Consider the following 24,782-nt stretch of genomic DNA (forward strand, 5'->3'; position numbering starts at 1 on the left):
TTAAAGCATAAAGTTCTTGTTAATTAATCTTTTCCAAACCCAAATAATATTTTTCAAAATTAATTAGAAGTTAATGGGCGAGTTCTAGGGTTAGCTAATTCTTTTGGAAACATTAAAGAACAAGAATAATTAAAGAAACAAAACTCACTTCATAATAAATAAAAATCGTTCTACATAAGCACAACAAGATATTTAATCCATACTTTAAACATGAATATTTCCATAAACAAGATTCAAATGTTGAAATAAATACTACTCACTTAGATATACAATACAAAGCAAGGAAATGAAGAAATGAACATAAATGGGTAAGAAATTCCCAAACAAAAGCTTCAAATCTTCAAGACCCAAGTGTGTGTGCAATAACCCTAGCTTCCAAAACTTATTCTTTTCTAGTCTAAGGACTGAAAATAAGCCAAAGATATTTTACAAATGAGCTGGTTTAGGGTCAAAATTGTGAAATTCCAGAACTGCCCTATTTTTCTGCCCAGTTTCTTCTTCGCGTTCACGATCAACACTTTGCATTCGCGATTGTCCCTTCGCGTTCGTGAAGGTTTGAGTTTTGTTGCTTCGCGTTCACAATGTATCCTTCGTGTTCGTGAAGGTCTGGCTTCCTGCTGCTTCGCGTTACACCTTCGCGTTCGCGACGGGTAAATCACTGGGCAGACTTCCATTGTCCATTTTAGCTCCTTTTTGACTCGTTTTCACTTGCTTTCTTCATCATCACTTCTAAATCACATACAACCTATAAAATAGAAGTAAATGATATTAAACACACGATTTTATCAACCAAACATAGAACAAATCTAAGTTTAAGGACAAGATAAGTTGGTAAAATACCCACTTATCAAACCCCCAAACTTAAACTATTGCTTGTTCTCAAGAAATTCAACAACTAAGGACATCCTTCAATAAAATCATCAATTAAGCTCAATGACATATCAAACATTATTTCAAGTGAAAAAGGTTCAAATTAAACACAATCTAGTGACTTCAGTTGATACCAACAATTAATCCAAAGCATATGAATCACCAACAATTTCTCACAAATTTCATTTCCATTCAAGTGCTCAAACACCATATTAATCAAAGTAGCAACCAGGTCATGACACTAAAGCTTCAAAATTTGTCTCACTATCACAAACAATTTTCTTTTGTTCATTCCTCCCAATTGGAGATTGGATTAAGTTCGCAACTCAAAATTTCATGTGCCCTCACACTTAAGAGAGAATCCAAACTTATAAATTGCAATTTAAACACAAATGGGATATCAAATAAAAATAATTAACTCTCGCTCTCACTAAGATATTCAAATGCACAAAAGTAGTGCCATAGGGATGCCTTTCATGTATTTCTCCACTAATGTAGACACACTTGGTTCAAAATCAAGTAGGACTTAAAGGACTGTAATGTAGTTTTTTGGGTAAGGTAGGGCACAATTTGGATAAGAGTGACTCAAAACCTCCTTAAGCACTACAATTTGCAACAATTAAAGCACACTTCCTTCAAAAACATTTTCCAACCTTTCTTCGCTTTTCATTCCACACCTATTCTTCCCTTTATTCACAACTGCTTATTTTTTTCTCCCCTTTTATTTCTTATTCATCATTTTTTATATATGACCTTTCACCTTTTAAGCAACTTCCGCATCAAAACTTTTCCAACCTTCACCCGCGAATTTAGGCTTTTAGCATATATTTATACTTTCAAAGTAATTAGGGAGGTAGGGTGCCAAAAGCTAGATCAATAAAGAACCAAGGGTTAAAGCTTGTAACAAGGTTGCCAAAGAAAAAGTTTAAAGGCTCAAAAGGGGTTGACTAGGAAAAATATGCAAGGGTAGGAAATTTAAGGCACAATAACGGTCCAAGGAAGGCCTAACATCATTTTTTAAACCAAGTTAGTCTAGGATTTTGCCTTGAAACACATTCCAGGAAAGTTCTAGACTACAATAATGCAAAAGAACTCATAACAAATCTCACCACATATGGCACATGCAAACTCGAGTGACATATAAATCCACAATCCAATTAAAACCAATGAACTCGAAGAAAATCACATATAGTCTAAGAGGCTATTTAATGAATCAAAGAGCCAAAAATAGAACCTAAAAGTCACAACAAGGATTATTACTTCAATCATTTTTTATTTTAAAGATCAAAACTTCATATGTCAAAGTTTAAATTATGTTAGTATCAAACAAGGCACACGTTGGTTTATAGACATAAGATCACACTCAAAAATCAATTTATTCACTACTAGCTACTAAACTAACTAAAAAAATATTTACCTAAAAAAAAGAAAAACTAAGCAAGACTAATCCCTTAAGAAAGTTGTCATCTATCATAGGGAGAAGTCACCCGGTTCGACACAAATTATTTCCTTGAAAAAGGACAGCGGCATAAAGAAAAACCAAGGATTTGAATTAATACTACTACAAGTAAATAAAGTAGAAAAATAAGAAAATAAATAATTAAAAAAAAACTAATGCTATCATGCTAGAATTAAACTTACAAAAATAACTAATAAACTAAAACATCAACCAATCTACACAAGTTTACAATAATGTTCATGCTCCACGTACATCCATCATATATAAATGAAATAGTGCTCCAACTACATCATCACATGTAAATGAGTCACCCCAACCTAAAGTGTTGCACTGTCATCAATGCAATTAATCAAAACAAGATAAAATGAAGCAGATGCTCCCTGAAACTGCATCAGTCGGAGCTGGATGTGGTGGGAAATATGAGCTCCAAATACTCATCATCATCGTCCTCTGATTCATGTGAGCCACATAATGAACTCAACTTGTGCATCATCTTGAATAGAAATTTGCTTTTCTTTTTCTCATGCTCCCTGAACTTTCTCTGCCTCTTCTCAATCTTCCCTTACCGGCGGCTCATATTTTCCAACCTGATGTTCTTGGCCTCCATCTTGCCCGTTATTGCTTTTTTTCTCTTTGACCATATCATCCAGGGATAGTGGGGCAGCAGTGCCAGTAAATATGCTAGCCCCAGGTAGGCCAGTAGGAAGGCCAGCTATAAGCTGCCTAATGTGCGCATCTACTCTATGTATCTGACTGTATAAATGACATATAGTGTGAGGGTCAGATTGGTGTGGTCCCAAGGGGTCATATGGCCCTGGTGCAGGTGCAAAAGATTTGCGGGATTGGTGGTGGCCTTAGAGAACTTCCCAAATGAAGAGGATGCCACATCAATTCTTCTCTTTCTCTGCTTGTCACTAGGTCCCCTTTTCAGCAAAGTATGGATCATCGGCTTTCCTGGACCTTTCTCAACATCATTTGGACATTTTAACACCCAACATCATAGCATAGTCGAGTGATCAAGGATGGGAAGCATAGGCTCTTGGATCTCCTATGGGTGGCTTCCTCAATTTCTCTAACAATATGCTCCCCCATGTTCGCAGGTAGTCCATCCATGATAACAGTAATTATCAGTGCCCTCTCTCGTGTCACATTAGTGTCATTTGTAGAAGGCAAGAATCTTGCACAGTTAATAGAGAGCCATGTCTTTGCCTCAGCCATGAAATCATGAGAGTCAACTCCTTTGTGCACTGTCATCCACTTCGGGGTCACCCCATCATGTAATTTGTCCACTAGCCACTAGTTTCCTCCTGCTTTAGGTCTATCTCGGTAGACCTCATTATCGGCATTGGGAAGCCATAATTCCATTGATTACCTCAGGGCCGAAATGGACTAGCACACCCCGCACAGTAGTAACTAAGGTACCTTGGAAGTCGGTCCTCAAGGCGTTTGTATAAAATTTCAAAACTACTGTGTGGTTGGCATCATTTGGTTGCTCGGCAAAACAAATCCACCTGCTTTCTACCAATCTTGTGTAGAAGCCTGACATTTTAGCTTCAACCTTTTCCATGTTTATACCTCTTTCCTAGACTATGGTATTTGACAAGAGTTCATCATATTTCTGCTCACATGCTGCAGATAGAAACCGGTCATGATCAAAGGGTTCCTCTTGTTCAGCTTCAAGGACATGTTCTTGCTCAATTTCATTGTGTTCTGGATCTAGTTTTGCCCAAAGTACCTACAAAATAGACCAAAAATGTTAAAAGCTCATATAGACACTTAAAACAATGTATTAGGAAGTGTTTAGACCAAAGAAATGGGTGAAAAAGGTCCCGGACAGAGCGGTGCAAAGCTACTGTTTTCACCATTTTTGGGACTGCCAGTGATTGCTTTTCGAGTTTGTGAGCAGACCATCGCGTTTGTAAAGATAAATTTCATTTGCCTAGATTTAGACCTTCGCATTCACAGGCAGACCATTGCGTTCACAAAGGTCAAAAAATTTTTGCCCAGAATTTGGCCTTCGCGTTCGCGACCAGACCATCGCGTTCGTGAAGGTCATCTACTTCGTTTAGGCATATTTTTCGTTCAAGCATTTTTTCAAATAGTTGGGGTGCCCTCTTTTCTTTGTTCATTTTATAGAACATTGAAGCACATATCTTGCCCAAATTTTCTTCAATAAAAAGACACTCACACTCAACCAACCTCACCCAACAAGCAACAACAAATTTCAAACACAAGTTTGACAATTAATACTCAAAATTTGAACCCTAAGAACCAAACAACCATGGCTACTCCTCTACAATTTCACACCGAGAAAAAGGGAAGAAAGTTAAGAGACAATAGGGGAAATCACATACCTTGCAAATGGAGATGGAAAATTGCAATAGACGTACTTGAAAACTATGGGGAATTTGAGGAGTAGGGAGAATTGCTGTTATGTTTTGGGCAGAAGTGTTGGTCTTTCACATTTCCAGCGTTTTAAATTTTTGGGCACTTACCTGAGGCTCGCGTTCACGAGGAAGCAGTCGCATATGCGAAGAGTAAAAGATAGCCAGTAGCTGTGAATGCGAGGACGAGCATCGCGAACGCGAAAGGCCATCGCGAATGCGAAGAACTACTTCTGCAATTTCCAACAACTACTGGTTTTGGCTGTCCGATCACCCTGACCTGCTCAAATCAACTCCAAATATTCTAAAACTTGGCAGATTAGTCAAAACTAATATTCTAAGCTATTCTAAAAAGGAAAATTTCAAAAATGGCTAAAATATTTGAAAACGATGGGTTGCCTCCCACCAAGCACCGCATTTAATGTCGTGGCACGATGCAGATCAACTTTACCACTTGGATGATATGAATTGGGGACTTAACTTGGAATCATGCTTGTGACCACGAGCGATGGCGGGTGGTAAGTAGATAAACTTTAATTTCTTCATTTTGCATTTCTTGGCTTTCATATGAGGAATGACATTTTGCCTTCTTGTTCCCTCAAATTGTAAGATGTATGGCCTTTGTCTTTCCTCCTCACTGTCACCACCCAAAAACTAACCCTGTCGTGATGGCGTCTATCGTGGTACTAGGCAAGCCGACACATTACGAAAACAAATCGATATTTTCATTTCAAAGATAGTTCAAAAACTATTTAATATAAAACCTTCATAAAAGAGTTCAAATTAAAACTAAAGTGCGGAAAAGAATGTCTGATATCAGGGTGTCACTAGTCATGAGAATTTACTACAACCGTCTGACAATATCAAGACATACATAGTCTGCAAATAACTGAATACAACTAAGGGAAGATAAAGAGGGAGGAAAGCAGGGTTGCGATCGCCAGGCAGCTACCTTGCTAACTCCGATGGATCTGCAACTGGACAATCAACACTTGATACGACGTCTAGAAATGCCTGGATCTGCACACAAAGTGCAGGGAGTAACGTGAGTATGCCGACTCAGTAAGTAACCAAAGTAAATAAAGGCTGATCAGTAGTGACGAGCAATAAAGCATGTAAAGTTCATATCATGAAATCTTAGTAAAAATACATCAGGCTTTAAAAAGCAGAGTTTGAGTCAAATCATTTCGTTTAAGCTCAATTCCAAAAAAATCATTTTGAAGATATTTTTCAACAGTTCTCAAACGGAGGTTCAATGCAACAGTTTGTAAAAATTATGAAATCATAAACAGCCCCAAAACAACACTCATATATAGCCCCTCGGGCAAAACATCACTCATACACAGCCCCTCGGGCAAACCTCACAATCACTCGTATACACCCCCTCGGGCAAACCTCATAGTCACTCGTATACAGCCCCTCGGGCATACCTCACCATCACTCATATACAACCCCTCGGGCAAAACATCCGTCAGTAGGTACCTGCGCTCACTGGGGGTATGCAGACTCCGGAGGAGCTCCTTCAGCCCAAGCGCTATAACAAGCCACCTCGTGGCATAAATCAATCAGTCCCTCGACCTCACTCAATGATGAATTAGTAAAACACGTTGCGGCGTGCAGCCCGATCCCATAAATATCCTCACAAATCCGGCCCTCAGCCTCACTCAGTCATAAACCTCTCAAGCCACTCGGGCTCTCAGTAAAAATAGGGTACTCAGTCCAAAACAAAATTTATATGCTTCAAAACAGAGTAATGAAGACTGAGTTATGAAATCAATAAGTATAACATGACTGACTATAGATTTTCAATCAAAAACAGTGAGAGGATAGTAAGAAAAAGACCCCTAAGGGTCCAAACAGTTCTGGCACAAGGCCCAAACATGACATTCAGTCCAATTTACAGAAACTCTTTCTAAAACACATGAGTATCACATAGTTTCAACCAAATACGTAACTTATAGTTGCTACGGGACGGATCAAGTCAAAATCCCCAATGATGCACACCCGCATGCCCGTCACCTAGCATGTGTGTCACCTCAAAATAGTAAAACGATACAAAATCCGAGGTTTTATACCCTTAGAACTAGATTTACAATCGTTACTTACCTCAAGTCGATCAAATCTCTACCCTGCTATGCTCTTGCTCCTCTACTGGGCCTCCAATCGCTCCGAATCTATTCACAACAAGAAAAATACCATCAATATGCACTTATGGAATGAATACCACAAGAAACACTATCAAATTAGACACAAATCTCCAAATCCACTCAAATCCGGCCTCCGAGCCCATGTCTCAGAATCCAACAAAAGTCACAAAACTAGAAAGCCCTTTCGCGAGTTCATACATACGAGATTTATCAAAATCCGACTCTATTTGGCCCCTCAAATCCTCAAATCAAACTCTCCAAAATCCCAAGCCCTAACCCCTCATTTTCAACCCTAATCTTCACTAATTACATGATTAAACAACAGAAATTTATCATAAACACGAGTATTAGGCCTCAAGTAAATTACCTTAATGAAAACCCCTTGAATCTCTCTTCAAAATGACCCCAAAAGCTCCAAACCCGTCTTCAAAAATGGTGGAATGAGAAAAATTCGTGAAGGGTTCAATTTATACTCTCTACCCAGCAAAACTGCATCTGCGTTGGAAATACACGCTTCTGTGATGCCACACCTGCGGAAAAACCATCGCAGGTGCGGATTCCACTTATTCCTCAAAATCCGCATCTGCGGCCAACATATCATCTCGCAGGTGAGCTCCATTTATCGCATCTGCGCTTCCAACGCAACCCACTCCTGCCCACATCTGCGAGACGCTTTCTGCTTATGCGGACCTCGCACCTGCGGCTCCCCTTTTGCAGGTGCGGAAACACCAGCAGAATTACACCACAAGTTTTTCATCAACTCTTAAACATTAAAAACCAATCCGTCAACCATTCGAAACATAGACGAGGCCCTCGGGACCTCAACCAATAATACCAACAAGTCACATATCAACATATGAACTCAGTCGAACCTTTGGAACCCTCTAAACAACAACAAAACCCAAATTCCCCTCGGATTCAAGCCTAAGAACTTCTAAACTTCCAAATTCCGCAAACGATGCCGAAACCTACCAAACCTCGTCTGAGTGACCTTAAATTTTGCACACACGACACAAATTGTACTATGAACCTACTCCAACTTCTGAAATTTCATTCTGACCCCGATATCAAAATTTTCACTATCGACCAAAATCGCTAAAATTCCAACTTTCGCTAATTCAAGCCTAATTCTACCACGGACCTCCAAATTATATTTCGAATGTGCTCCCAAGTCCACGGACCTATAAAGTTCATATAATGAAATCTCAGTAAAAATACAACATTCTTTAAAAAGTAGAGTTTGAATCAAATCATTTCATTTAAGCTCAGTTCCAAAATAATCATTTCAAGATATTTTTCAACAGTTCTCGAGCGGAGGTTCAATGAAACAGTGAGTAAAAAAGATGAAATCATAAACAGCCCCTCGGGGAAAACATCACTCATATACAACCCCTCGGGCAAAACATCACAGTTACTCATATACAGCCCCTCAGGCATACCTCACCATCACTCATATACAACCCTTCAGTCAAAACATCACTCATATACAGCCCCTCGGGCAAACCTCATAGTCACCCGTATACAGCCCCTCGGGCATACCTCACCAACATTCATATACAGCCCCTCGGGCAAAATGTCACTCAGTAGGTACCTACGCTCACTGGGAGTGTGCAAACTCCGGAGGGGCTCATTCAGCCCAAGCACTATAACAAGCCACCTCGTGGCATAAATCAATCAGGCCCTCGACCTCACTTAATCATGAATTAGTAAAACATGCTGCAACGTGTAGCCTGATCCCATAAATATCCTCACAAATCAGGCCCTCGACCTCACTCAGTCATAAACCTCTCAAGCCACTCGGGCTCTCAGTAAAAATAGGGAACTCAGGCTAAAACAACATTTATATGCATAAAAATAGAGTAATAAAGACTAAATTATGAAATCAGTAAGTACAACATGACTGAGTAAAGATTTTCAATCAAAAACAGTGAGAGGATAGTAAGAAAAAAGCCCCTAAGGGTCCAAATAGCTCTGGCACAAGGCCCAAACATTGTATTTAGCCCAATTTACAGAAACTCTTTCTAAAACACATGAGTATCATATAGTTTTAACCAAATACGCAACTTATAGTTGCTACGGGAAGGATAAAGTCACAATCCCTAATGGTGCACGGCCATACGCCCGTTACCTCAAAATAGTAAAATGATACGAAATTCGGGGTTTCATACCCTCAAGACTAGGTTTACAATCATTACTTACCTCAAGCCGATCAAATCTCTACCGCGCGATGCTCTTGACCCTCGACTCGGACTCCAATCACTCCGAATCTATTCAACACTAGAACAATACCATCTTTATGCGCTAATGGAATGAATCCCACAAGAAACACCATCAAATTAGACACAAATCTGAAAATCCACTCAAACCCGGCCTCCGGGCCCACGTCTCGGAATTCGACAAAAGTCACAAAACTAGAAAGCCCTTTCACTCATGAGTCCATACATATGAGATTTATCAAAATCCGACTCCATCTGACCCCTCAAATCCTCAAATCAAACTCTCCAAAATCCCAAGCCCTAACCCCTCATTTTCACCCCTAATCTTCACTAATTGCATGATTAAACAACAGGAGTTTACCATAAACACGAGTATTAGGGCTCAAGTAACTTACCTCAATGAACCCCTTGAATCTCTCTTCAAAATCACCCCAAAAGCTCCAAACCCGTCTTCAAAAATGGTGGAATGAGAAAAATTCGCGAAGGGTTCAATTTATACTCTCTACCCAGCAAAACTGCATCTGCGTTGGAAATACACGCTTCTGTGATGCCACACCTGCGGAAAAACCATCGCAGGTGCGGATTCCACTTATTCCTCAAAATCCGCATCTGCGGCCAACATATCATCTCGCAGGTGCGCTCAATTTATCGCATCTGCGCTTCCAGCGCAACCCACTCCTGCCCACATCTGCGAGCCGCTTTTCGTTTCTGCGGACCTCGCACCTGCGGCTCCCCTTCCGTAGGTGCGGAAACACCAACAGAATCACACCAGTAGTTTTCATCAACTCCCAAACACTAAAAACCAATCTGTCAACCATATGAAACATACCTGAGGCCCTCGGGACCTCAACCAATAATACCAAAAAGTCACATATCAACATACGAACTTAGTCGAACCTTCAGAACACTCAAAACAACATTAAACATCAAATTCCCCTTGGATTTAAGCCTAAGAATTCTAAACATCCAAATTCCACAAACAATGCCGAAACCTACCAAACCTCGTCCGAATAACCACAAATTTTGCACACATAACGCAAATGATACTACGAACCTATTCCAACTTCCGAAATTCCATTCCGACCCCGATATCAAAATTTTCACTGTCGACCAAAATCACCAAAATTCCAACTTTCACAAATTCAAGCCTAATTCTACCACAGACCTCCAAATCACTTTAAGGATGCGCTCCCAAGTCCAAAATCACCCAAGGGAGCTAACGAAACCATCAGAAATCCAATCCAATGTCAAATACTAAAAAGTAAAAACTTGTTCAAACCTTTCAAATTTAAAGCTTCCAACTGAGACCATTCTCCCAAGTCAATTCCGGATAACCTGAAAACTAAAACCGATGATTCACATAAGTCATAATATATTATTCTGGGCAACGCATGCCCTCAAACAACCGAGCGAAGTGCAATTGCTCAAAACGACCGGTCGGCCTCCCTCACTTAAACATACATTTGTCCTTGAACGTGCCCAGAGTTGTTCCAAAAGCCATCAAATTACTGTATAATCTCACTATGCAAATACCCGGGGGTGATCCCACGTCACCCTATCCCATATAGGTCTGATAACACAACATGACTGGAATTTCTTAATCCAACCTAGCCCGTAAGTTTTAGAACTCAATTTCCAACATATGTAACTTTATATCATATCAAAACATTGCATCTACACACTGCATAAGTCTGAACAAACTGAATTGAGCCATGGTCATAACCCAAGTTGAAATGACATGATATAACACATCAGTCAAACACTCATAGCGATAATTTCTAATCACAGAAACTGCTCAACAACCCAATGCCGGTAATACACCTCTTGACAAACAAAGCCTTGTTCTAACACTTTCAGATACTGCCAATGATGACAGAAACACGTAGAAATTCATAACCATTCATCAAAGCCACAAGTCATGGAGCTCTTTCTTCTCCGACAAGAACTATAGCATATTTCTAAGCCAACTTTCGATATTATACTTCCAACTATGCTGTAACCAATTCTGATAATATTCACTCTAGGCCCAATGACCTCATTTCATCCAACACGACCACTCTGATAACATGACACATCAATACAATCCAAAGCCATAACATGTGCAATTCATGCACCCAATAGCAACACCCCAAATGTACTCAATCATGAAAATGACTCAAATGAGAAAACTTTCCCACCAGCTTAACAAGTACCATCACAACCATGCTAAGAGCCTAACACACTTCGTAGAACCAAAACACATGAATCTAACATAAAGTATCGTATCCCATCAAAACCTCGCTGAAATGCTCGATCCCATCCAAACACTGGTCCACATGAAATACTTCAAGACACCTTGCTCAAAATCAATAACCACGCGCAATTCGACATTAAGTACTTGAAGTGCATTACCATAACCACGGGGAAGCAAATGACCTAACACTACACAAAACCCAAAAGAACATAACCAATATGCCATCCACCAAGCAATGCCTAATACTCTTCCCGCTCAAATTCCGCTATAAAACCCCAATAGAACCGCACCATATGTGCATATAACCAACAAGTCATAACTCCTGGTAACACAGAAGGGTAACTCATAGATTACTCCAAAATACGAATAAGCTCAACAGCAATCGAATGGCACATCCCTCAATAATAGCAATTCAGAGTCAACAAATCCAACCCGGTGCAGAACACACATCCATATTAGGTCTACCAATAAACCCCAAATCAACTTTGGTCACCCATAATAGTTAAATATCCCTCCGAAAGTCTACAATGACTGAATCACAAACATACTAACCTATGACTAACCTTGGCTATATTTTTTAAATAACCACGAAACAATCTACTCACGAGAACTCTCAGTCTCCAAATCCATAGAACAAACGAATCACCATCTCTGATCTCAACTCCACGACTTGAATGTCCACGCTTCGCCAATTACACGGTCATCCCATGAGGAATACTTCTAAAATCTTCTGTGCCACAATGCAAAATTTGAACTCTAGCAATGGATCAACAAGAGAGTTCCACAATACCAATGAAGTATCAATAACTCAAACACATCGTCCCTGTCTGAATGTATACTCTCATCAAACCATACCAATTAGTAATACTATTTACCTAGTTATCTGAACTGTACATGCTGCCTAAGAATTTATGACCTTCCTTTCAGAACTGAACCGTTACATTACACATGCAAATCTCAATCCTACACAACATACCACATATACCATGCCATCCTATGATAAATGTGAGAACTTTATAATCTACCGAGTCACAAGCAACTGCGTACTCAACTAGCCAAGAAATTTCCATTTGATCCTATCTAGGAGAAAATCACTATACATCACATGCTCCTCACGCTAGTAAAAAATATACATCTCTAACCATGGTAGAAACCATCAAGAACTCTCTGAATCCCATTTGCAACAAAACCAAACCATTAGGACTGAATCCTTCTAACTTAACCAAGCTATGTAGATCACCAAAAACCCAAGAGCATTGCCACGAAAGACCTATAGAGACTCATTACCTCATAAACACCCAAAGAACTAATCATACCAATTACAATGCCGATCCAACCTACTACCAAGCTATCCTATCCATCCGAGTTCCTTTTGAATTACCTTCAAATTGATACTTCTCCTCGCCATAACACCACAATCCTCAACCCAGACTCCCCGCACGAGACCCAAGCATAAAACCACACTGCCCTAAGGCTCATAAGCCGCTGAATACTCCCGTAAACATCCCCAAAAGTACCATATTCAAAATACTTACCCTAAAAAGACTTTCTATGAACTTAAAGCCATTACCTTCACCTTTTTGATACTGATATGTAGAATCTATGCCGATATAAAAATGCCACAAGTCTTGACACCATCCAATGTAAACCTCAGTTTCTAGCCAAATACACATCCTGAAGATCCCCAATTGTTACATATAAACCTTGAATCCATTAGAACCATTCTCGGGAGTCATCCACTCTGCTCAAATCTCAATTAGACTGATCAAACCAACCGAACGACCTGTGCCCCATTAGTACAATAACACCTAAGGAAGTAACCTATCCTTCTAAGCAGCCGGGCGATTTCCTACTCCATACACATTACATCCCTTACAACAACAACTAAATCATCCAATATTTCTCATATACCCATAAAGCATAACATAAGCCTTATCCAAAATTTTCTTTACTCAAGTCATTCTTGATTTCAACCTCTATAAGTGATAACTGATTCACCAGTATACCTCAAACTGAAACCAATGGAACACATAACTATGCAATCAACTGATCAATAGTAGACTCCCCACTTGGCTCAAAGCCATAAATCAAAACACATGATAACTCACGATACCCATACTCTGTTACTGTCATACTGCCATAGTGAGATTAAACTAAATCCTTCATAATCTCATGTAGCACAACCCGTCTAATACCTCAAGTCATTTGCAAATCTTGCATTCACCCTCGTAACAGCCAAGACTACTCTCATACGCGATCCAAGCTCAAACTGCAGCACATATAATTCACTGGTAAGAGAGGACTCGCTACAAAACAACATAGGAATCACACGCCCTCAAGATACCCTGCATGAGATAACCCATATGCTTCACCTCAAACTAACGTCTCTTTATACCCTTCCACCATCATAAACATCAAGCAATCACTTAAATCTTCCCGAGTCTGAACTCATATCACTACATGAAATCTACTTCACTCCCCAACTAAACAATATAAAAAGATCCTTCAACACACCCTCAGGGCTATACATCAAATCAAGATGGAAATCAAGCACCAAATAATTCTTTCTACACCTCAAGCAGACCCTTCTCGTCATATTAAAATCATATAAACACATCTCGCAGTCATATCATATTCATCACGTAGACATCCAGCCATCACTTCCACTAATAGGGACACTACCGAACATATAAATCCAAAAGTACGTGCTTACACAATCAACACTTCATGCTCAAGTTACAATCAAAACCCGGCCTCAAGTCCTCCAGACTAGTACAACATCAACACACAGAAATCACATCTCACACCTCATCTAAGGAATCATAAGCCATCGATGCACAGCTGATACCGAGCGTTCATATGTGCATAAAAATACGTGGAAGGAATTCAAGGGTTTATGCTTCAAGCCGAATTAGTGTCGCACGATAAGGATTCAAGAATGTGGAATTTCCTAAAGGTTCTGCAGCCTATCAAAGATAAGTACAGCCGTCTCTGTACCGATCCGCAAGACTCAACTAAACCCACTCATGATCGGTGATACCTATGTAACCTAGGCCCTCATACCAACTTGTCACAATCCAAAAACTAACCCTGTCATGATGGTGCCTATCATGGTACTAGGCAAGCCAGCACATTACCAAAACAAATCGATATTTTCATTTCAAAGATAGTTCCAAAAGTATTTAATATAAGACCTTCATAAAAGAGTTCAAATGAAAACAAAACTGCGGAAAAGAAAGCTCGACATCGGGGTGTCAATAGTGATGAGAATTTAATACAACCGTCTGACAATATCAAGACTAACATAGTCTAGAAATAACTGAATACAACTATAGGAAGATAAAGAGGGAGGAAAGTAGGGCTGCGATCGCCAGACAGCTACCTTGCTAACTCCGATGGATTTGCAACTGGACAATCAACACTTGCTACGGCGTCTAGAAATGCCTGGATCTGCACACAAGGTGCAGGGAGTAACGCGAGTATGCCGACTCAGTAAGTAACCAAAGTAAATAAAGGCTGAGCAGTAGTGACGAGCAATAAAGCATGTAAAGTTCATATCATGAAATCTCAGTAAAAATACAACAGGCTTTAAAAAGTAGAGTTTGAATCAAATCATTTCATTTAAGCTCAGTTCCAGAAAAATCATTTGAAGATATTTTTCAGCAGTTCTCAAATGGAGGTTCAATGCAATAATGAGTAAAAAAGACGAAATCATAAACAGCCCCTCGGGCAAAACATTACTCATATACAGCCCCTCGGGTATACCTCACCATCACTCATATATAGCCCCTCGGTCAAAACATCACTCATATACAACCCCTCGGGCATACCTCACCAACATTCATGTACAACCTATTGGGCAAATTGTCACTTAGTAGGTGCCTACGCTCACTAGGAGTGTGCAGATTTCGGAGGGGATCCTTCAGCCCAAGCGCTATAACAAGCCACCTTGTGGCATAAATCAATCAGTCCCTTGGCCTCTCTCAATCATGAATTAGTAAAACATGCTGCAACGTGTAGCCCGATCCCATAAATATCCTCACAAATTAGGCCCTTGGCCTCACTCAGTCATAATCCTCTCAAGCCACTCGGGCTCTTAGTAAAAATAGGGGACTCAACCTAAAATAACATTTATATGCATCAAAACAGAGTAATAAAGACTGAGTTATGAAATCAGTACGTAAAACATGATTGAGTATAGATTTTCAATCAAAATGAGAGGATAGTAAGTAAAAGGCCCCTAAGGGTCCAAACAGCTCTGGCATAAGGCCCAAACATGACATTTAGCCCAATTTACAGAAACTCATTCTAAAACACATGAGTATCATATAGTTTCAACCAAATACACAACTCAACTTATAATTTCTACGGGACATATCAAGTCATAATCCCTAATGGTGCAAGCCATAGGCATGTTACCTCAAAATAGTAAAATGATATGAAATCCAGGGTTTCATACCCTCAGGATTAGATTTATAGTCATTACTTACCTCAAGCTGATCAAATCTCTACCCCACAATGCTTTTGCCCCTCGACTCGGCCTCCAATCGCTCTGAATCGATTCACAACCAGAACAATACCATCTATATGCGCAGATGGAATGGATCCCACAAGAAACACCATCAAATTAGACACAAATCTGAAAATTCACTCAAACCTGGCCTCCAGGCCCACGTCTCGGAATTCGACAAAAGTCAGAAAACTAGAAAGCCCTTTCGTTCACGAGGCCATACATATGAGATTTATCAAAATCCGACTCCATTTGGCCCCTAAAATCCTCAAATCAAACTCTCCAAAATCCCAAGCCCTAACCCCTCATTTCACCCCTAATCTTCACTAATTGCATGATTAAATAACAGGAGTTTACCATAAACATGAGTATTAGGGCTCAAGTAACTTAACTTAATGAAAACCTCTTGAATCTCTCTTCAAAATCACCCCAAAAGCTCCAAACCCGTCTTCAAATATTGTGGAAATGAGCAAAATTCATGAAGGGTTCAATTTATACTCTCTTCCCAGCAAAACCACGTATACGGTAAAAATACCCGCTTCTGTGACGCCGCACCTGCGAAAAAACCATCCCAGGTGCAGATTCCACTTGATCCTCAAAATCCGCATACGCGACCAACATATCGCACCTGCAGTCTTGCAGGTGCGCTCAATTTATCGCATCTGCGCTTCCAGCGCAACCCACTCCTGCCCACATCTGCGAGCCGCTTTTCGTTTCTGCGGACCTCGCACCTGCGGCTCCCCTTCCGTAGGTGCGGAAACACCAACAGAATCACACCAGCAGTTTTTCATAAACTCTCAAACACTAAAAACCAATCTGTCAACCATATGAAACATACCCGAGGCCCTCGGGACCTCAACCAATAATACCAAAAAGTCACATATCAACATACGAACTTAGTCAAACCTTCAGAACACTCAAAACAACATCAAACACCAAATTCCCCTTGGATTTAAGCCTAAGAACTTCTAAACTTTCAAATTCCACAAACAATGCCGAAACCTACCAAACCTCGTCCGAATAACCACAAACTTTTCACAAATAACACAAATGATACTACAAACCTACTCCAACTTCCGAAATTCCATTCCGACCCCGATATCAAAATTTCCTATCGACCAAAATCGCCAAAATTCCAACTTTCATCAATTCAAGCCTAATTCTACCACGGACCTCCAAATCACATTCCGGACATGCTCCCAAGTCCAAAATCACCCAAGGGAGCTAACGTAACCATCAGAAATCCAATCCAATGTCTATTTACTGTGAAAATGGTAACAACAATTAAATTTGTAAATGAGATTCTAAATATACATGATCTATTCCCGAGCTAGTTGTTAGAGAAGTTGATGCTAATAATATGGAGTTTGAAGATTAAATACGAGCTAAAATGAGATAATAATCGAACTGAAGGGCCTGCTGCCCGAATGCAGGTCTGGTCGATGAGGGACCTCGGGGTCAATGTCAGGGTCGAGCTCGAGCTAGGGGTGGGCGTTTGGTATTTTGGTTCGTTATTTAAGAATTTTGGTTCGGTATTTTGGTATTCGGTTTATCAATTGTGTATACCAAATACTGTACCAAAATATTTCGGTACGGTTCGGTATTTATTATTTTGGTTCGGTATGGTTTCGATTTAATATTATGGCTTCTAGCCTACAATTTTTTTCTATCAGAAATTGTAGAGCATGGGGTTCAGTTGAATTCCTCTCTTCTTCTTTTTTCGTTTCTTTTTTTTATAAGTAAAATGTAGGCTCGATTAAATTCCTTTCAAAATTGCTACCTCCATTGGGGTGCTCTTTACTTCACGCAAAATTTCAGTTACAGTGTATGCTTCCGGGAACACTTAGTAATGTCTGAAAACCAATTAAATTGCCATAATATTAATGGTAGTACCATAATAATGTTCTCAAGTTACAAGCTGTTAGAAAAAATCCCAAGATCTCTCTGTATAAAGCAAAGGAAAGAATTAACTAAAGGAAGATCGTTGGCTCGCCAGCTAAGAAAATGCTAGATCATTCCCGCAACACAATATCAACATATGATGTTATTCACATTAATATACCCCGTGTATGATGTAACTTGGCAGCTGGAACTATAATGATTATGGATGAGGTTTGTGCTTCAAAACATAATGGGTATGAGAGTTTTAAAAAAAAGCCCATGTCCTTGGCAAATACTCAAGTTCATAACAATTAAGACTATGTCCAACTCGGAAAGAGAGAAGAGCATATTTAGAATGGGCTGGGGCGATGGGCTGGGGTGATGGGCTGTTGGAATTAAAATTATTAGAGTGGGCAGGGCGATAGGCTGGGGTAGACGGGCAGTGGACTGGGGGTTGGGGCAATATAAGGAAATGTATTTAAAAAAATCGGTATTTCGATATACCGAAATTTCAAATTTCTAATACCGAGGACCGTACCGAAATACCAAAATATCGAAATTTCAATACCGAATTAGATCGAAATACAGAAAAAACCAAAACCGAAATACCGAATTAATTCGCTTCAGTTCGGAATTCAGTTTTTTAGATTTTATGCCCACTCCTAGCTCGAGCTATCGGGGATAGTCAGGGATGTGATAACAGTTGAAAATATAAGTAAATAAGGCTCTTTATGGCTACTATTAAGGTATATGATGAAGAACAAGTGAGAAAGTGATGAATATCGAGGCGGCTCAGGCCAGTGACAACGAACAAGTTAGAAAGAAAAGAGAGGGAGATATATTATTGCACTTGTGGAGAAATGGAGCAACATTAGTCGAGTCTACAAAGTAATGGGGATTCCCTTTATATAAGAGGGGAATCCAATATGATACAGAACGTGTTAATCGTAAAGGTATGGAGATAGGATGGCTAGACATGACATCTTTAAAAATAGGTCGCGGATAGTCCAACCATGTCAGGTTAAGCCGCGTGCCTTGGGAACTTCCCTCTCGACTATCATAGCTTTGTTCTCCTCCCTGCCCCTGTTATCCTTCGGACCGATATACTCGAGGATGAGTCTCGACCTTGGCTTTGAGCTTCGATGGGTACTACCGTGAGATGGTTCTATGACGGGGGAATCAGGCCCCCGGATTCACCACGTACAGATAGTGTTCACGTTTCTTAGAATGAAGGCGACAAGAAACGATAAGAAACGGTTCTAACCCCTTTTTCCTCTGGTTCCCTTGCGAACGGATACAAGGTATTAAGGCGCATTACATGCACCGTTCCTGTAGATTGCGGCATTGACTACGTCGGTTGTCTTCATTCAATATGCCTAGGATGCTTTTATAAATACTTGTTTCTTCCTTTTTAGATTCCATCTTGTGCTCAAAACCCTTAGTGAGGTCTGTTTCCCCTCGTTGTCTCAGGGACGCAATCAACCTTTTCTTCTTTTCTCAGATTTCTCCAAGGATGACGAATATTACCACTTCTGCTTCCCAGGAGGCTGCGGGCTCATCCTCTTCGCTTTTCTCTCGAGGTGAAGTGGCCACTCCCCTATCCTGAGGAGTGTGTTCCAGTACCCTTTATGATGACCTCCGATTTTAGGGTTGAGAGACCCTCCTCGAAGTCAGGGCGCCACGAGACTATAACTCGGTATATTAGTTCTATAACGGACATCAAAAGAGTGAAGGCAGACTGCTACTAGAGAGATACCGTGCTCGTGGAGATCCTCGCTCGGGATGAAGATATTACGGCTCATAAAACCGGCTTTTTGAGTATATATACCTACCCATTCTCTTTGTGGCCAGTGGGGCCGTCCTTGCCCCTGATTGACCCTGTGATTCTCGACTTCTGCTGGAGTTATCAGGCGACTCTAGGTCAAGTCCACCCTTCGTTCTGGAGCATGGTTTATATGATCAGGCATTATTCGAGCATGATAGAGGGAATGCCCTTCACCCTGAACCACTTGATCTAGATGTATACCCCTCGTCTACTTCACGGAGGCTTAGTCAAGCTTCGCTGTCGAGCTTCGAGGTCCTTTTTTGCCTCTACCGAGGAATTCGAGGATGGTGCATGGTTAAGCCGATTTGTCCGAGTGAGGACGTCTGATTTGATTACAGTGGAAAATATGTCGTTCCCTAAGAAATGGAACACAGGTTGTAAGTAGACGTAGTGCCCTTTCCATTTCTTGGTAACTTTTCCTTATACGTCTGACTCCGCCTTTCTTGTCTTTTTAGCCGCAGCGATCTACCTCGGCGCGGTGCCGGACCTTCAGGGTTAGGTTGGTCGTTTGCACTCAATCTTCCCGTATACCGACCAAGCGTGGCAGGATTTATCCCGAGCTCGGTGAGAGGCTGGGGGCCCTAGTAAGCCTTGAGTCTTGGCGCATTCGTGCTTTTTGATGTAGCTTGATGTTAGTAGCTTTCTCCTTATCGTGCATTTTAACATCTGCATTATGCAGGTCTGGGAGGAACCCTACTGGTAAGGGAGGTGCCGTCCGTTAGAGGGGACACTCAGATGCATGATGAGTAGAGGAAGAGGCAGGAAAGCCTACCGGTTGAGCCATCGGAACCCAAGAGGATCAGAGCGGATTATTCCAAGGTTGACCCATTGGACCCAGTATCCGGGACGACGGGAAATCCTCGTGCTGAAGGTGAGGGAGAAAGTAGCTTCTCGGCACCCTTTGAAGAGCGTTTGGGGTCTATTGACCCTCGGGCCGCGAGAATAGATGCTTCTGGGCAAGAGTCTGATGCAGGCGCGACTCAGATCCATGGTGGCAAGGCAATGGTTGGGGTATCGAGCACTGACCTTGAACTGACAGGTGGTCGGAGTTCTCCCCAAACTAGGACGCCCTTAACAGGCAGTTTGGAGGGACCTCGAGCTGGGTCTCGGGATGAGCAGAGGATAGAGATTCGGATTAACCCTATTAGCCCGTTGGATATTGTTGACTCTCCAAAGGGGGATTGTGAGCATGTGATTTTTGCCCTAAATGAATTACTCCCATAAATTCAAAACAAAGTAATTTCGTTTCTTTATTTGCAATTTTATGGATTTTGTGGCATTTGCTGTTGATTATTTGCATTTTTTGTCTGTGCATTTCGTTTGTTAATTAATGACAAATACAAAATATGCTGCATTTGCATTTAGGATTTAATTTTTGCATGTTTGAAATAATTAGTAATTTAGTGTTTATAGAACTGGAAAATCACAAAAATAAGTTCATTTTTGCATTCTAATTTTAATTTCTCAAATTTTGCTAGCTTTCTTTAAGTTGGTATTTAATTATTAAGGTAATTATTTTTAGAGATTAATTTGTTTAATTTGATAGGATAATATTAGTTTTAATAATTTAGGATTTATTTCTAATTTTGGAAAGAAAAGAAATTTGGAAATTAAAAAATAGAAGAAAATATTCAAAAAAAAAAAAAACAAAGGGAAATTCAATTTGGGCCATTTATTTAAAATCCCCCATCAACCCAATTGCCTCCCCTCGTACCCGCCCAATTCTGGCCCAAGTCCACCTATACCCGATCCGGATCCCCCTTTCAGGCGAAACGACGCCGTTTCGACCATTGCCAATATGAGCCGTTGATCCTCACTTGATCTAATGACTCAGAACTAAAGCTGGGGGAGTATATATATGTTTGAATACGCACCCCCCCTCAGTTCATCGTCCTCAACGTCCCCAACTTCAGAACCCTACACCCAAACCCTAGTAGCCGCCCCAGAATTCCCCACCGTCCGGTGGCGGCGCCGGCGTCCAATCGCCACCAAATTAACACCCTGAACTCTTTTCCACCTCCCCATCCCAAATCTCCACACAGTTCCTCTCGAATCCCCTTCCATTGCCTCGAATCTCAGATCTGAGGTTAGCACCGGAAACCCTAAAATTCCCAGATCCACCCAAAATCACACCATGAAACCCCTCATCTCCTTCCGGACTCAAATACATGTTGGTTTCATCTCAAAATGGCCCGTTAGTGGTAGAGTAGAGGTCCGGATAGCCAAGTCTCTCCTTGGGATTCTTTTCCGGCTTAGCAAGGTCAAGTGAACCTAATACCATCATTAATCGTTTGTATTTTGTCAAGGACAACCGATTAATGACCGTCAAAGGTTCACTGTCTCCCCAAGGTTGTTCGAATTCATGCGGTTCTTGCCGAAGCAGGTTGGGGATAATTTCCCTTTGCATCGATTGGTTTCTGTTGATCTCTTCTGTTTGTTTGCTTGGTTTGTTTTACAGCTTTTTAGAATTTTCGTCTCTTGATTAATTGCATTATGTTCTGATTGCGAGATTGTTAGTTAGCATGTTTGCGTGGTTGTCGATGACAATCGGCTTCGTAAGGTTTGCGTTTAATTTGGTTTCAATTCACAAGATTTTCTTTTTTTACCGCTGGGTTTCATGTCACATTTTGTGAATTAATTTTGGAACTGAGTCCAGTATAGTTCATCGTTCGCATTAATTCTTGTTTCAAAAACATTTTCTGAATTCATGTTTATGTATGAAGGGTATTCAAGCCAGTTTCTCATAATTTCAATAGTTGTTTTGGATTCCAATTTGTTTGAAAGTGTCAGCCCGTTTGTTTACTGTTATTGAGATTGTGAGCATTCAGAATTTAAGGGGGGTAAGTGAATAATGGGTAATTTTAGGGGGTAATTTGGAGGTTGTTTCAACTTAAAGAATCTTTAATAACTGATGGGAAGCTTCCTAAATGGACAGCTGCCCAAAATGGTTGGGGAAAATAGTCTGTAAGTTGAAAATATCTGAAGGAAATGGACAGCTGTTCAAAAATCAGTTTTGAAAGATGCCCTATGAGGGTATTTTAGAAAACCTGACTGCCTTGTCTTGGAAGGCACACAGCAGACCCTCAGCCTTTAAAAAGAAAGCTTTCTTCTCATTCAAGTGGGTCTTTTACACCTTAGAGAGAGAAAAAGGGCTGAAAAATCAAAAAATGAGAGACGGCTAAAAAGAAATACAAAAAAGTACTGTTCCATTGAAAATCTTTAGGGAAACTCTTGTGGTACTAATTCTGTAACAAGTTCCGAGCAACTGAAGTTTTAAAAGAGCTGAATATGTTTTGGTATACAAGTTTTTGGTTCACTGTTGGGTAGATTTTGGTTCCGAGCTGTATGTGATATCACTGTGGGTGCAAACTGGGCTAAAGTGGTATTTTCTCAATCATTTCTGGGCTGATTTTGTTGCTGATTCCTGTTCCTGCTACTGAGTCCACTCCTAATTCTTCATTTCTCTGGTTTGCTTTTCAATTTCCAGGTATTTCCTTCAAACCTTGAACGGAAATGAAGCTGTGTATAGCAATTGTGCTTGAATTATATAGTTCGAGTTGAAGAAATTGATCGTTGCCCTTTCCCTATTACTTTACCAGTTGTGATGTTTAATATATGTCGTCTTCATGTTCCTACTAGGTTCACATAAGTTATTTAGTTATTGTCATACCTTTTAGATTCTTTATGGTGTTGTATAAAGGTTTCCCTTTCACTCGCTTAACTTGAATGTTGAAGGGTCTTGATCCTGTGTAGGAGCAGTAGGGAATTATCGCAAAGAATTTTAGTAGTGTCGAGTGTATTTCAGGTCTGTTTTGGGTCTGTTGAGACTGGTATTGTTGGCTTGAATGCATGCTTTAGTTCAGCTATAAACTTGCAGATTGAGGCTTGTTTATTAGACAGACATTGTTCGCTACTGAGGAGACTCGATATCGAGTCTTTAAGCTTCTAGCAGATTACCTTGAAATCTGACTTGGGCTCGTTGGGCCCAAAGCTCATGTTCTTGAGAGATGGCCTTCTGAGTCCAAGGCAGATATGGGCTTGAAGCGCAGACATGATTGAAATTATAAGTCCAGTTGCTCTATGTTTGAATAATTAAGGGAAAAAATGTTGGTTTGTCACTGCTCCACATTGTCTTAGCTGATTAGTATTCAATAAAATATGTACAATTGATGCGTTCCTGGGTGTGATCTGCATTGGAGCTTGCAGTTGGGCCTTTAACGTTGGCCCCGCGCCTTCGACGTGCTATAAATTTCATTTCGGACTCCTGTTGTACTTCGTAATTTGGGCCTGTTATCGATGTGGTCCTGTAGTAGGTTGGGTTATACATTAATGAGACGTTGTTGCATTTCGTTAAGTCACTTGTTTACTTAGGTGGAATTCAAATCACCTTAGACCTTTAGTTAACTAATTAGACCTTTTTAAAAATGGATTGAGGCACACCTGACTAGTCAAATGTATAACTCGTGGCCTTAGCAATTCCAACTCGATTTTAGGAATAATTGTTGAATAGTCGTAGAGAAACCTTTAGGGCCTTTTAAAATACAATTGTGATTGTGTACACGTTCGCGTGACATGATTACAATTCTAAAAACCAATTCGGAGTATGCGTTCGCGCAACTTCGAACAAATATTCTTAATAATAAAAACGGATTTTCGTATGGTATTAATTAAATTAGCTCATATAGTCCGAGGTGCGTCGTATACCATTTAATCATACAAAGTGACAAGTGTTTATAGTTTGCTTTAGATACGCGCAACTTTGGCCAAATCTTTTCATATATAATAAAAAAGTGTTATTAATTGTGGACACGTTCGCATGACATGATTTTTGACGCGCCAAAGGGAAAGATATACGTACGCGTAACTCGATCCTTTAACTACGAATGATCAGGTGATTTAAGAGCAGTTAATAGATAAATGCACATAGGTCCTAAAAATGAATATTTAAAAAATTTAAGCCAAGTATGATCAAAGCGACCGTGCTAGAACCACGAAACTCGAAAATGCCTAACACCTTCTCCCGGGTTAACAGAATTCCTTACTCGGATTTCTGGTTCGTGGACTGCATTACAGAGTGATATTTTCCTCGATTTGGGATTCAACCGGTGACTTGGACACCATAAACCTCCCAAGTGGCGATTCTAATTTTTAATAAACGATCCCGTTTTGATTGTCCTTTAATTGGAAAAACTCCCTTGAATTTATGCCCTTTACGGGGTGTAGGTAAAAAAGAGGTGACAGCTCTGGCGACTCTGCT

Source organism: Nicotiana tabacum, chromosome 10 (genome assembly GCF_000715075.1).
Source record: "Nicotiana tabacum cultivar K326 chromosome 10, ASM71507v2, whole genome shotgun sequence".
NCBI lineage: Eukaryota > Viridiplantae > Streptophyta > Magnoliopsida > Solanales > Solanaceae > Nicotiana > Nicotiana tabacum.